At 49.8% G+C, this 13352-nt stretch overlaps 1 long non-coding RNA gene across 1 annotated transcript; it reads left to right on the top strand.

Annotated features, from left to right (window-relative positions):
• The first annotated feature begins 5790 nt into the window (after positions 1 to 5790).
• LOC116860020 lies at positions 5791 to 12952 on the top strand. Its single transcript, XR_004381252.1, has 3 exons — positions 5791 to 5920; positions 12417 to 12495; positions 12865 to 12952. It is a non-coding gene; the product is annotated as an uncharacterized LOC116860020 (long non-coding RNA).
• The last annotated feature ends 400 nt before the right edge of the window (positions 12953 to 13352 follow it).

Below are 13352 nucleotides of genomic sequence, written 5' to 3'. Positions count from 1 at the left end.
CCAAACTTACGGTTGCCTCTATCATTCATGATGAGGGGAGCAGTGATGCTGTCACACTAATGACAATTGTGGCAACGGCTCCTATTTCCCGAGCACCCAGGGCAGGCCAGCTACTTTGCCTGGCTTCTCGGTTACCCCTCTTGTGATGCTCACTGCGACAGTAGCTCGGATTAGCCCTCCTCTGCAGAGGACACAGAGGCTCAGGGAAGTGAAACATCTCTGCTGAGATGCAAAGTCAGCGTGTGGAGCTCAGCTTCTGTCTAACCTGGATGCCCAGTCCTGCCACCTGCCACTACTTCATCGGAGTCAGGGAGGTGACAGCAATGGCAGGGTCTTTGAAGGGAATGAAGGGGGGCCCAAGAGCCTGACTGCTACCAGCCAGCCAGCCGAGCTGGAGAGGAGGCCTGGCCACACCTCCCCTGGAACTCCCCTAGTGAGACATCCTCGTCCCTCGGTCATCCTGTCTGTGCAGGCTCCTCGGCCCATTCTCCAGCCGCTGCCTCCCCCCATCACCTGATCCTTGGGCGCCTGCCGTGACCCCACGGGCAAGAGTCTTCCCAAGTCTGTCTTGCAAAGTTCCTGTCCCTACCACCTTTTCCCCACTGCACGGTTATGGAAACTAAGGCCTGGAGTGAGAAAGGGAAACATCCACGGTCACACAGAGAGGAAGGATTAGGGGGCACAGACTGCAGCTGAGAATTTGCAGGATCTGCGTCCTCCCACAGGTCACCTGGAGGGACAACCAGCTGGCGCGTGGCTCATTCTGCTGCTGCAGAGCAAGAGCTAGAACCCACTCATCGGCTGGGCAGCCTGGGCAAGTCACTCGTCCCGTCTGAATGTCAGGTGGAAAGTGCCCCGAAGCGACAAGTATTTATCGAACTGACATTTGTGGAGGACCTCTCAGTCCAGCACTGTACGTGCCCCAGCTCTCTAGAAACTATGTGGGAGCTCAATCCACATTTGCTGACTTCCCTGAGTATCTCTTAAACCACACTAGGGGTCTCTGTGGGACGAGGAGGAAGCGGAGGCTTTCCAGGTTCACAGGCTCCCCAAGGTTACTTCGCTAATATAACAGCTCTAGGATTCAAAGTCACACCTGACACTTGAGCCGAAGTTCTTACCTTCTAAACTTATGGATCCCGTTATCTATCGCTTAGTGGGCGTGTGGTAAGTGCTCAGTAAATGCCTAAAAACAAAATTACAACGAGAGACCATCGTGCTGTACGCTTAGGATCTGTGCGCTTTTCTGCGTACACGATACCTCAAAAAAATGTTGACAACAAAAGCAAAAAATGGGTTGTGTTTGTGAAGCTCGGAATGAATTTTGTGGACGCGCCGAGTGCCCCAGTTGTGCTAAACTGAAGATCTGTCAGCGCACTGCACGCCGTGATCTCAGCGCAACAATCCTTTTAGAACTGCTGGTGTTTTATTTTGTGTCTGTTTTCTCCTGGGCCCCTGTCTGACCTCCTTAGAAAGTTAACCCAGAGAAATGGCGACGGCTCCTCTCTCACTCTCAGCTGTCAAATCGAGACACAGTTACTGTCTTCTGTTTGGGTTTAGTCACTGAGGTTTTCAAATTGTCAGGAAAACACACAGATGCCGGCAATTTTCAAGCGAAATCGCAAAACAGCTAAAGAAACCAAACTGAGCGCCAGCATGCGGGACCAAATGGATTCGCAGGAGGGGTGCCGGCTAGCAGCTTTCTCGAAAAGCATAAATAGAGTGGAACAGCCAATTTTATAATTAACTGGGAATCGGTCCCCAGTTAAGCTTCTGCTCAGTGAGAATGGCCAAGCCGTTCCCCCAGGGGAGAGCTGGTGCCCTGCCTCTTCCCTTGGGCCCCAGAGGACCTGAGAATTCTCGGCTTTACCCCGTTTGAGTGTGTTTCGGGATGTGAGTGTTTATCGCTTGGAGTCAAGCTCAGTGTGTGGGCAGGACACTTGGGAGAAAGGCACAAGCCATGCGTCAAATGAACACGGAGACTCTTATTCAACCGTTATTAAGAATTTCCTGATAATGACTAAACCTAGTGGGAGGCCCTTCTAACCGAGGGACCGTGTCTACATCCGTGACCCTGATCCTGGGTATACTGGATCACACCTCCAGAAGCTGGGGGGACATCAGGAGGTGGGATCTCAGGTTATGGGCAAAATATAGCCTCAGAGACTCAAGGGCACAGGACCCACAAGAGGGAAGCCAGGGAGGCAGCAGGAACCAAATCAGCACCCCGCCCCACGCTGCAACATGGACCACAACAAACAAATCCAATAGAACAATCCTTTCTGGAAGGCAATTTGGGCAAGAAGTGTCACAATCTCACAAACCCTTTGTGCTTACAAATCCGCCTGTCACACTCTTTTCTACTATTACCTCTACACAAGGGAACATGATAATGAACGTGAGGGCGCTTATCGTCATGTTACTTGCGACTGACAGATAGAAATAATCCAACCCCTGTCAAAGGGGAGGGTTACTGCTTCCCCACGAGGATCTTTCCTGAATATGCGCCATGTAGGTGACCCTCTTGTGACTCAACTACTCAATGACATCATCTAGGACCAAGTTTTTAAGTTTTCTATTTGTGTTGAGTGTGGGACCCACTTCGTTCTGAGCCTGGATCACCACTGTGTGCTTGCCACCTCCGTGGGGCTACCCGCTCTGCGTCCTGGGCTAGAGCTGGTTGTCTCTGGCCTAGAACTCCCAGCCAAAGTCCTGCATGTTCCCTTCCTTGAATCAATTATTGTGGCTGGAGGAATGCACCTAATGTTTCTTTTCTTTTCTGGTTTATTGTTTGTTTTTTAAATAATAGCTTGACAGAGAGCTCATCCATGGATGGCTTTCGGATGGAGGTCGAGTGGATCCAACAGAGGAGTGAGCTGAAGGAAGAGGGTGCAGTGGGGGTGAAAGCCAGCTTCCAGAGGGTGAGGAGCCCTGGCTGGGGCCTGATGGGTGCTGGGGCAAGGGGAAGAAAAACATGACAGGAGCCAGACGGGAACAAGAACAGGAAGGGGCTCTACCTCGCATCTGGACTGATGCAGTATCCTCTTCACCGGTTTCCCTGCCCTCCCCTTGCTCCCAGCCGTCCGGTCTCTCCCTTTTCCATGCAACAGTCATATGATCTTTTTATAATGTAAATTAGATCATGCCCTCCTTAGATTAATTCATTTAGCAAATATTGATGAGTGCCTATCACATGCCAACTACTGTTCTGGACACTGGGGATACAACAGTGAACACTGTTCACTGTTCAAAGCAAAATCTGTCCCCTCGTGGAGCTAACATTCTAGTGGAATTCAAAGTGCTCTGCTCACAAGTTAGATGTCTCCCCATCTCTCTGAGAGACAGACAACCCTGTGTCCTTGTTACCTATGACTGCACGGGCACCCAAAACTCAGCAGTGTAAAGCAGCATTCACTGTGATGATAATGATGATGACGACGACAAGGACAATGGTGACGGCATCATCCGGGGCTTGACAGGGCTCAGCCGGGCCCTTCTCACTCAGGGACTTGAAGGGACGCTCCACAAGCCTGGGGTCATTGCCCATCTTCTTTACCACTGCCTCCTCAGTACCTAGACCCAAGCCAAGCACATTCTCATACTCCATCCTTATTGGTTCCGTGAAGGAGGGAATGGAGACAGCATCCACACGGAAACCTCCTTGGTTTAGAATACAGTTCAGCTACGATAGCCCCTGGTTTCCAAAACATGTGGTTGTATGGGAGATGGGGTCCCCCAAGGGCCTGATGGTCTGCCACCGCGGCTCCAGTGCAGAATACACATTGCTGGGCACAGAAGAAGTGGTTTGGGGAGATGCCCCCGCTGCAGGAAACCAGTCAGCCATCATGCATTCGCCAGCAATCTAATTTCACACAATCCAAGGGATTGGGGCTGGGGTGGGTAAAGGAGAAACCCATGTGGACGACTAAATAGACCCAGGAGCTTTTTTAGACTCACAGGACAGTGGAAGCCTCTGGGTGGCGCAGGGCCAAGAACGTTAATATAGTCACTGTTTCTCATTAACTTCTACTTACTACCTGTGGTGATAGATATTCCCTTTAGTGGTTAGGATATTAGGTTTCTTTTCCAAGAACAGATGTAAGTAAAAATGTGGCCCTTGATTAGGGAAAAATAGTAAGGAAACAATTGTACGGGACTAATTAGATACAGATAAAAATGATAAAGGTGGTAGGTAAATGTCTCAATTTCATGAAACACTGATTCATTGAAAAGAGCTGCACAAATGACCTGTGGTTAGCAGGAGGGAAAAGTCTCCTAGCATTACAGTGACATCAGTACCTCCACCTGCCAGAGGGGAGGACCCACAGAGCTGTGTCTGCCCTGGAAGCATTTCCTTGGCACCCAAGTACAGGGGAAATGTTCGAAGACTACGGTGTCTGTCTTATGTGTGCGATCCAGGCTGCCATAAAGGCAATTTGGGGTTTTTAAACCACTGGCACCTGGTCCACTAAGTTGGTCACACTGGGCACAACCATATATCACGCCCCCAGTCGGCTCACATGTGTGTGCAACTTCCTTCTTGAGCTCTCATCTGTTCGCCGAAAGAAGGAAGGAACACAGCAGGCCAGTGTTTCCCAGATGCTCCAGGAACCTGGGGAGGATGTTCCAAGTGCAGTTTCCCGGGCCTGGGGCCGAGCTCCTGGGTGGTCTCTGGAGGTGGGTCTCAGGACAGATCTGGATGAACGGTTTTGCGGTGGGAAGCATAGGGGGAAACATAGTGGAGGGTGTCTTCTATCGTAAATAAGGTCTTGAGTAGAAAGGGACTTTCCAAGGGGACACCAACGGCTTGCCCACACTCTGCAAAGCAGGGCCCATGTGATTCTGTGGTGGTCTCCGCCAGATCTGGGAGAAGGAGTGAGTTCATTGCTACATTTCAGAATCAGTACATACGGGGGCCTCCTCAGCCTGCTCTGTTTCCCAGCGGCGGCAGTGTTAAGTGTTGACATCTAGCTAGTGGGTAATCCCATCAGTATCCCCCCTATTCTCAGGTGTTTTACTAGATCTCCCCATTGAAAGGTGTGGTTGGTGTTAGGGGGTCCCGTGGTCGGATATGTGGATGCCCCTTGCGTACACGGGAGTATGTATTCTTACATGTGGCCTTGATGAGTGCCTGTGGCTGGGCACGGAGCTGTGTGTGTTCCTCTGGGTGTTCTCCTCTGTTGGCAGGAGAAGCCGAATCCCAGTGGCTGCAGGACACAGGCCTGTCAGGCCTCCTTGGTGGCCAGAGCTTGGGCCGTGGCCACCAGGGGCTCCCGTCCACCCCGACGCGGCCCCAGGCGGTTGCCGTGTGCAGCCGGCTGCACATCTCTGCCTGCTAAACCTGCAGACAATACCGGGCACCTGCCAGAGATGTCGGGGACACCCGCAGGGTCTTCCGATCAATGGTGAGGAAGTGTCATAAGGTCACGGCAGGCCCTGTCTCCCTGGGGCCTCTGGGATGTCATCACATCCTGAGCACAACAGCAATACTACGGCAGAGCTGTGTTGGCGCGCACACGTACGTGCGTGCGTGTGTGTGTTTGCGTGTGCGCGTGCGTGTGCGCGTGCGCACAGACGGCAAGACTGCCCATCTGGGTGCTTGTCAGCCACTGTGTTCCCATGATGCGTGTAGGTCTTCAGCCCCTGTGGGGTCTTGGGCAGCTCCCTGAGCTTCAGCGGCTCTGCCTGCGAAGGGGTTGGGGACCGCTCCTGCGTCCCGCGGCCGAGCACCCCGTGCTTCCTGCACTACTAACTGGGAGCCGTTTGTCCTTTGCATAGGACGCGTCTTCAGAGATTGGGGCCTCGGGTATGAAATGGACCCAGCTCAGGTCCAGGACCTCGAAGTCTCCTCCAGGTAAATGGCCTGCATTCTCCAGGCGTCCGCATTCTCCACCTGCGCCCCCGGGGCTTGCACTCTGAGGTAAGAGAGGGCGCACCCCTCTGAGTTTTTCCATCTTTCTGCGGGTTGCTGGGGTAAAGGCCTGAATCCTTGGCCTCACGGCTTGCTTCCTGGAGTCACAATCTCAGATCCTAATCTTGGGCAATTACTACTGAGTTACGTGGGCCTGCGCAAGGGCACAAGCCTGGGAATTTGCTTCTTGGGGCTCTGGGCTTGGAGTCAATGAGGGGAGGCAGCCAGGAATGTGTGCCTCTCTGTTCTGTTTCCAGTCAGCAGCGAGTGGGGGTGGGGTGCATCCCCGCGGATGCTGCTGGGCTCCTGCCGGGCGCTCGCTGCCTCAGGGGAGGCACCTAGCTGGTGAGCTCGCTGCCCAGAGGGGTGGTGGCTGGGCCCTATCCTTTGGCACCTGTACATCTTGCATCGCCATCCTCACCCCTGCTGAGCTGCGGGGCACTGTTCACTCGCTGAATTCCTAGCACAGCTCTCTGCCCGGTAACGGCCGTGCTGGGGCCTGGGGAGCGGAGAGCTACAGGCATTCATGCTCCTTCTTCGGTCTATGTTCATTTATGTTCTCTGTTTTTACGCTTAGAAAGTCCTCCTTAATCCAGCAAACTGAAAACTGTCCACCTCCAGGTATTTTTCCTAGTTTTTTAAAAAATTCATTTTGGTGTCTGGTGTGAGAGAGAAACACCCAACTCCTGCCCTTTTCTTTCTCCCAGAGGGCTGAACTGTCCCAGCACAGTTCCTTCCACATGAGGACGTCATCATGTATAGCTATGTTTTAAAGATTGAAATAAAGTGCATGGTAAGGTGGGCAAATATTTGCCATGTGCAGCTGGATGCGTGCACCTGTTGTTAACTCCCACCAGGTCAAGGTCTAGATCGCTTTCAGCACCCCTGAAGGCTCCACTGTGCCTTTCCTAGTTAATCCCCACTGCCTAGGGCAGCCACTGTTGTGACTCTTCTTATCATGTATAGGTTTTCCCAGGTCCTGCTGTTACCAAAAGGAAGAGGTTCCTCACTGACCATATTTTGATGTCATTGGATAACCCTAGGTAGCTGGCTCTGGGCCTTGTTCCAGAGGCTTCCATGCACTGGCTTGTTTCCTTCCCTCACCCTAGAAGGTGGGTGCTGTCACTGCACCCCCACCTCACTGGTCGGAAAGGAGCAGTGAGGTTCAGAGAGAAGTGAGAGAGCCGGCTGATCCTGAGGCCAGGACTGGAGCCCCCAGCAGCCCCACCCAGTGCCTTCCTGGTGGACTGTTACTGTCCACCGCTTAGGAAATATGCCCCCTCCCCCAGTAACCTCTACTCCACAAATAGAATGTTTCTTTTTCTTTTTGAGATAAGTTTAGACTCACAAGAAGTTGCAAAAATAGTACAGAGTTCCCATGTACTCCTTACCTAGTTTCTCCCAGGGAAAATATCTTATGTAAGCACAGTACATCAAAATAATTTTTTTTTTAAATAATGACTTTCTATTTCTAAAGCATCAGAGATAATTAATGCTCAACATTATCTTACCTTCTAGCCTTGATCATTTGATTTCCCGCATTAACCCATGATGGATGATGATTAATAATCTGGAGATACTATATATGGATGTTTTACCATGGATCAGGCATTATACTCAGTACTTTACCTTTATGATTTTCATTTCTTTCTGCTATGTGGGCAATCATGCCCTGAAAAAATAAATAATTATAGTAGTTACATGAAACTGTGTTTCATATGCTTTATCTAATTTAACGCCCCCCCCAATCCTGTGAAGTAGGTCCTGTCATTAGCCCCATTTTACAAGTGAGACTGTTGACACAGAGACAGGTAAAATGATTTCCCCAAATCCATAGGGAACATCAGACTTTGAACCCAGAAGATGTGACACCACAGCTCACACCACAAGCACTAGGCTGTATGATAGCCACAACATTGTTACCTACAAGCACAACATGCTTCCTTTCCCTTCTTAGGGCACTGGAATGGGGCCCTGGGGAATACGCTGGTCAAGTTGACCAGCAATACTAAACAAATCCATCAGTCCCTCCCTCTTGCTGTCTTTGACCTCTGGCTGCAGGAATGCCTCGTGCTGCCCGCAGAACCCTACTATGGCCTCTAGACAGCGCAGTTGAGTATAATTTATTTTTTCAATTAATATTGTCATTATTCAGAGTAATAGGAAGAGGAGCATTGGATCCATGGGTGGCACTGCCAAGGGCAGAGACAGATGGGGCAAGAGAGAGCAACAAAGGACTGGAATAGAAGCAATGATAAGAGGCCCGTGCGGTGTTCCCTCCTGTTGGAATGCAAGTAATAAAAACAGCTTCCGTTTATTGGGGCCTCGCTGTGTGCTTGGCACCAGAAGTACTTTGTACCCGTTAGCCCATTTTACAAAACCCTATGAGGCAGGCACTATTTTACGGTTAGAGATGAGGATTTAGAACCTCAGAATGCAACCTAATCAGTCAGAGATAGAGCTTAAACTTGAACCTGGGATGGACGCCTGAGCCCCAGTCCTCATCGCCTCTGTTACCCACCCCCCAGTAACCTCCTGCGGGGGATGGGAGAACCTCAATGTCCTCACCAGACATGCAGCTTCAGCGATTGCCTTTTTTTCTTTTAAAGATTTTATTTATTTGGAGAGAGAACAAGCAAGCACATGAATGGGGAAGAGGGAGAGAGAATCTCAAGCAGACTCCACACTGAGTGCAGAGCCCAATGCAGGACTTGCTCATAGGATCCTGAGATCATGATCTGAGCTGAAACCAAGAGTCTGATGCTTAACCGACTGAGCCACTCAGGGGCCCCTTGAGCGATTGTCTCTACTTCCCTCCCTAGGAGTTTAGGATTCCCAAAGGCAGACTTGGCTTGACGAGGATAGAGACTTCTCCCTGCAGGATATGCAGACGATCCCTGCTCTGGCCCTCTCGAGCTGACTGTGCTCTGCACCAGTGAGGCTTGGACCTGAAGAGGAGCAAGGTAGGGAAGCGGAAGGCAACTGGTCAGCAGTCCCAGCTCCGAAAACCCTGTGGATTTCTCATCCAAGTAGCTGCGTGGAAAGGAAGCATGCTTAGCTGCCGTATTTCTTCCTGTTACATATAACAGTAACAAATATATTATGTTATATATAGAATATATATGCTGTTATATGTGTGTGTGTATATATACATATATATATATGTATATATACACACACACACATATGTGTATATTTCTGCATCTGAAAACAAACCTGCTCATTGTGGGAAATTTGGGAAATAGAGCAAAATACAAACGGAAAGATACGATTCAGATTTAAGTGCTGTCAGCTCTCAGTGCATCATCTTCCTGTGTGTGCGTGTATCTTTTTTTCAGTAAATATTAGAGAATTATGGACATTTCCCATTGTATCATTCAGCTATTGCCACAATAATGCCTCATAACAAACAATCGGCAAACTCATGATTTAAAACAACAATTACTCACTCTTGTTCACATGTATGGTGGTTCGGCTGACCTAGGCTGGCCTTGGCTCAAGCTGTTGGCTGGGGCTGGGTCTGCGTTTCATGTGTCTCATCCGCCTGGGACCAGCAGGCCATCTGGAGCCTGTCTTTATAGCAATTAATGGCAGAAGCACAAGAGAGCAAACCCTACCACATAATGCATTTTTAAATTTTTTTTAAAGATTTTATTTATTTATTTGTCAGAGAGATAGAGCTAGAAAAAGTACAAGCAGGGAGCAGAAGGAGAAGCAGGCTCTCCACTGAACAGGGAGCCTGATGCAGGACTCGATTCAGGACCCTGGGATCATGACCTGAGGCAAGGGCAGACACTTAACCGACTGAACCACCCAGGTGCCCTGACACACAATGCATTTTAAACCTCTGCATGCATCATGGAATTTATTTATCCATGGGTCAAAGCTATCACCGGGCTGACTAGCAAAGCCATGGGGAAGTATTTTCTGTTGCTTTATGGGAAGAACTGCAAATTCATATGCCAAAAGGTGTGGCTACAAGGCTGGGTAATGAACTTGGAACAATGTTACCATTTATTACAATAGTAATAACATTCTTTGGAAACGTGATTTTTTTATTATGTTCAGTTAGTCCCTGTAGAGCACATGACTAGTTCTTGATGCAGCAGTGTTTAGTGATTCATTATTTTAAGTATAACACCCAGTGCTTATCACAGCACGTGCCCTCCTCCATACCCATTACTGTGTTACCCCATTCCCCACTCTCCTCCCCTCTGAACCCCCCAGATTGTTTCTTAGGGTCCATAGTCTCTCATGGTTCATCTCCCTCGATGATTTCTCCCCCTTTGGATTTCCCTCCCTTCCCCTGTGGTCCTCATGCTATTACTTATGTCCACATATGAGTGAAACCATATGATCATTGTCCTTGTCTGCTTGACTTACCTCACTTAGCGCGATCCCCTCCAGGTCCGTCCATGTCAATGCAAATGGTGGGTGTTCATCCCTTCTGATGGTTCTGACGGCTGAACAATAGTCCATAGTGTAGGTGGACCACATCTTCTTTATTTATCTGTCAAAGAGCATCTTAGCACCTTCCATAGTTTGGCTCCTGTGGACATTGCTGCTATGAACATTGGGGTGCATGTGCCCCTTCTTTTCACTGTGTCTGTATTTTTGGGGTAAATACCCAGTAGTGCAATTGCCGGGTCGTAGGGTAGCTCTGTTCTTAACATCTTGAGGATCATCCATACTGTTTTCCAGAGCGGCTGCCCCAGCTTGCATTCCCACTAACAGTGTAAAAGGGTTCCCCTTTCTCCGCATCCTTGCCAACATTTGTTGTTTCTTTTTGAAAACGTGATTTTTACTCACGGTATTATTTTCGTCCTTAGGGATATATTCTTTTTTATTTTTAAGATTTTATTTATTTATTTGACAGACAGAGATCACAAGTAGGCAGAGAGTCAGGCAGAGAGAGGACGAAGCAGGCTCCCTGCGGAGCAGAGAGCCCGATGCGGGGCTCGATCCCACGACCCTGAGATCATGACCTGAGCCAAAGGCAGAGGCCTTAACCCACTGAGCCACCAGGCGCCCCCTTAGGGATATATTCTAATTTATTTAGCCATTTCCTTATTAGTGGACATTTACTATTTCCCTGTTTCTGCGACTGTAAAACACAACCACTATTATTGTACATACAATCATGAGTGCATCTTGGATTATCTGAAATAGACCTGTTAAGTTCTTGGTGTTTGTTACCCTTCAGTCGTGTATGAGAGTGTTCATTTCACTGCATCATTGTCAACATTACACACTGAATTTTTTATTTGTGTACTTAAAAAAAGAACAGGGGCACCTGGGTGGCTCAGAGGGTTAAGACTCTGTCTTCAGCTTGCGTCATGGTCCCAGGGTTCTGGGATCAAGCCCTGCATCAGGCTCTCTGCTCAGTGGGGATCCTGCTTACCACCACTCTCTCCCTGCCTCTCTGCCTACTTGTGATCTCTCTCTCTCTCTTTCAAATAAATAAATAAAATGTTTAAAAAAAAAAACCAGCAAGAACATAGTGGGTAAGACAGACCAGGGGTGGGAGTTTTGCAGAGAGAGGGGTAGAGAAGTAAAGAGAGAAGGAAGGTAGGGTAGATTTGGAAGGAGGAAGTTTCCCCAGAAGACTGTGAGACAGGATGAGTAGGAAGACCTGGGGATACGTCTTAGGAACTTGGCGCATGCCTGCAGGGCTAGGCCCTCTGCCCCAGACCACTGGTACGTACCTTACCCAGCACCCCCTGGCACAGCATCACCTTTTCCTTTTAACACCTTTTAAAGTCCAGCTGAGACTTTCTGGTCTGTGATGCAGCTAACATTTTCGTTATTGCCGAGATCAAAGTTTCTGCTCGAGAGACGTGAAGTTTGAGCTCAGCCATTCTGCAGAGAGCTCAGTCCCCACGCAGGGAAAGGAGTCGGACTCACGTCGCCCAGACGATCCTGCAGGCCAGAGCCCGACTGGCCTTCCACAACATGAAATGCCCCTTCTGCTCTTGACTTCCCACAGAAACATGGCTTTCAGCATGCCGCTTGACGCCCTGCCAGAAGCTGACCACAGAGCCCTCCCCAGCCCCCGGGTCCTGCTGGTCCTCCACGCCGTTAATTGTGCCCAGATTTGGCTCATTGAGCCTGTGAGAGGCTGTGTCCGAGGCCACCATTGGGAGATGTCTAGCCCAGGGGCGTAAGAACATGGGCTTTAGAATTGGACTCCTGGTTTCAAGTTCTGGCTCCGACACTTGCTAGTTTGGAGACTGGGGATGAATTTTTGAACCTCCGTAAACCTCCCTGTCAAGATCTGTGCAGTGAAGTCATAATAATAGTACCCTCCTTTTATGAAGGACTAAGTAAGAGAAATGCATATGAAGCTCTCAGAGCAGGGGCTGGCTTCTTTCTGGAAGTGGCCAAGAAAGCTGTTACCCTCCTCGTAGCTCTCTCCTCTTCCCAGTTTTCATGGGAGACAAACACACCAGTTTGAATCACACTTTTCAGGGGTGCTGGTTTAAATGCTGGCTTCCTTCTCTCATAGCTGCTGTCCTGTGTTGGAAAAGAGAGAGCTGGACATGGAAGGCATTCTCAGAGTGCTTGGATCCCAGGCCAGGGTCGAGGTAACGGTTTGGTTTTGGTTTCCCCCATGTCATCGAAGCTGCATCTCTGAGTTAAGCCATGGGAGAAGCAGTTCCCAGCTTGTCTGTGTTCTGCCTTGGGTCCTGTTTGGGTCAGGGAATTCCAGGAGGGTGGAAAGCAGGGAGGCAGCAGCATACAGCACAGGGGTGGAGTCAGCCTGCCAGCATGTCTTGGGTGAAACTTGTGCCATCACTTACTGCCGTCACAGTTCGGCCATTTACTCTGCATATCAGCCCACAGAGATGGTGCTATTGCTTTCCAGATGAGGAAATGGAGGCCCAGAGAAGTGGTAGAACAACTTTTCCTAGAGCCTTGAGCCAGCTTCTCACTGATGCCCCTCCTTCTTTTAGGGGATGAAACAAGAGCCGGAGAGAGATTTCTCCACTGGCCTTTCTGGCTGGGACAAGGTTCACCACAGTGACACGTCCCATTTGCTCAAGAGCCTCCCATTCGAGGATGTCCCAGCCCTTTACATTTGCAGAGAAGAGCATTTGATGCCACTGACCTTGGTTGGAGAGGCGACATGCTGGGAAGACAGGACTACCTCCTCCCTGTGACCTTGAGCTGATGGGGGAGGATGTACGTGCATGTACATGTGTGTGCCTGTGTATGGTGTGTACCGTATGTGTGTGCATGTAGTGTTTGCATGTACGCGTGTCACGTGCACACGTGCAAGTGTGCGTGGAGTGTATCGGGTATGTGTGTGTGTGCATGGGTATACAGTAGTGTGCCTGTATGTGTATGTCAAGGGCATGCGTGTGTGTGGTGTGTAACGGGGGAGAAGAGGAGGTGCGGCTTGCTCACCGCAGTCCTCATTCATCCTCCTACAGACCAGCTT

Source organism: Lontra canadensis, unplaced genomic scaffold (genome assembly GCF_010015895.1).
Source record: "Lontra canadensis isolate GAN:19392208 unplaced genomic scaffold, GSC_riverotter_1.0 scaffold169, whole genome shotgun sequence".
In the NCBI taxonomy this organism is placed as follows: domain Eukaryota; kingdom Metazoa; phylum Chordata; class Mammalia; order Carnivora; family Mustelidae; genus Lontra; species Lontra canadensis.
The sequence above is the reverse complement of the archived record's forward strand: the minus strand, read 5'-3'. Positions and strand labels throughout refer to the sequence as shown.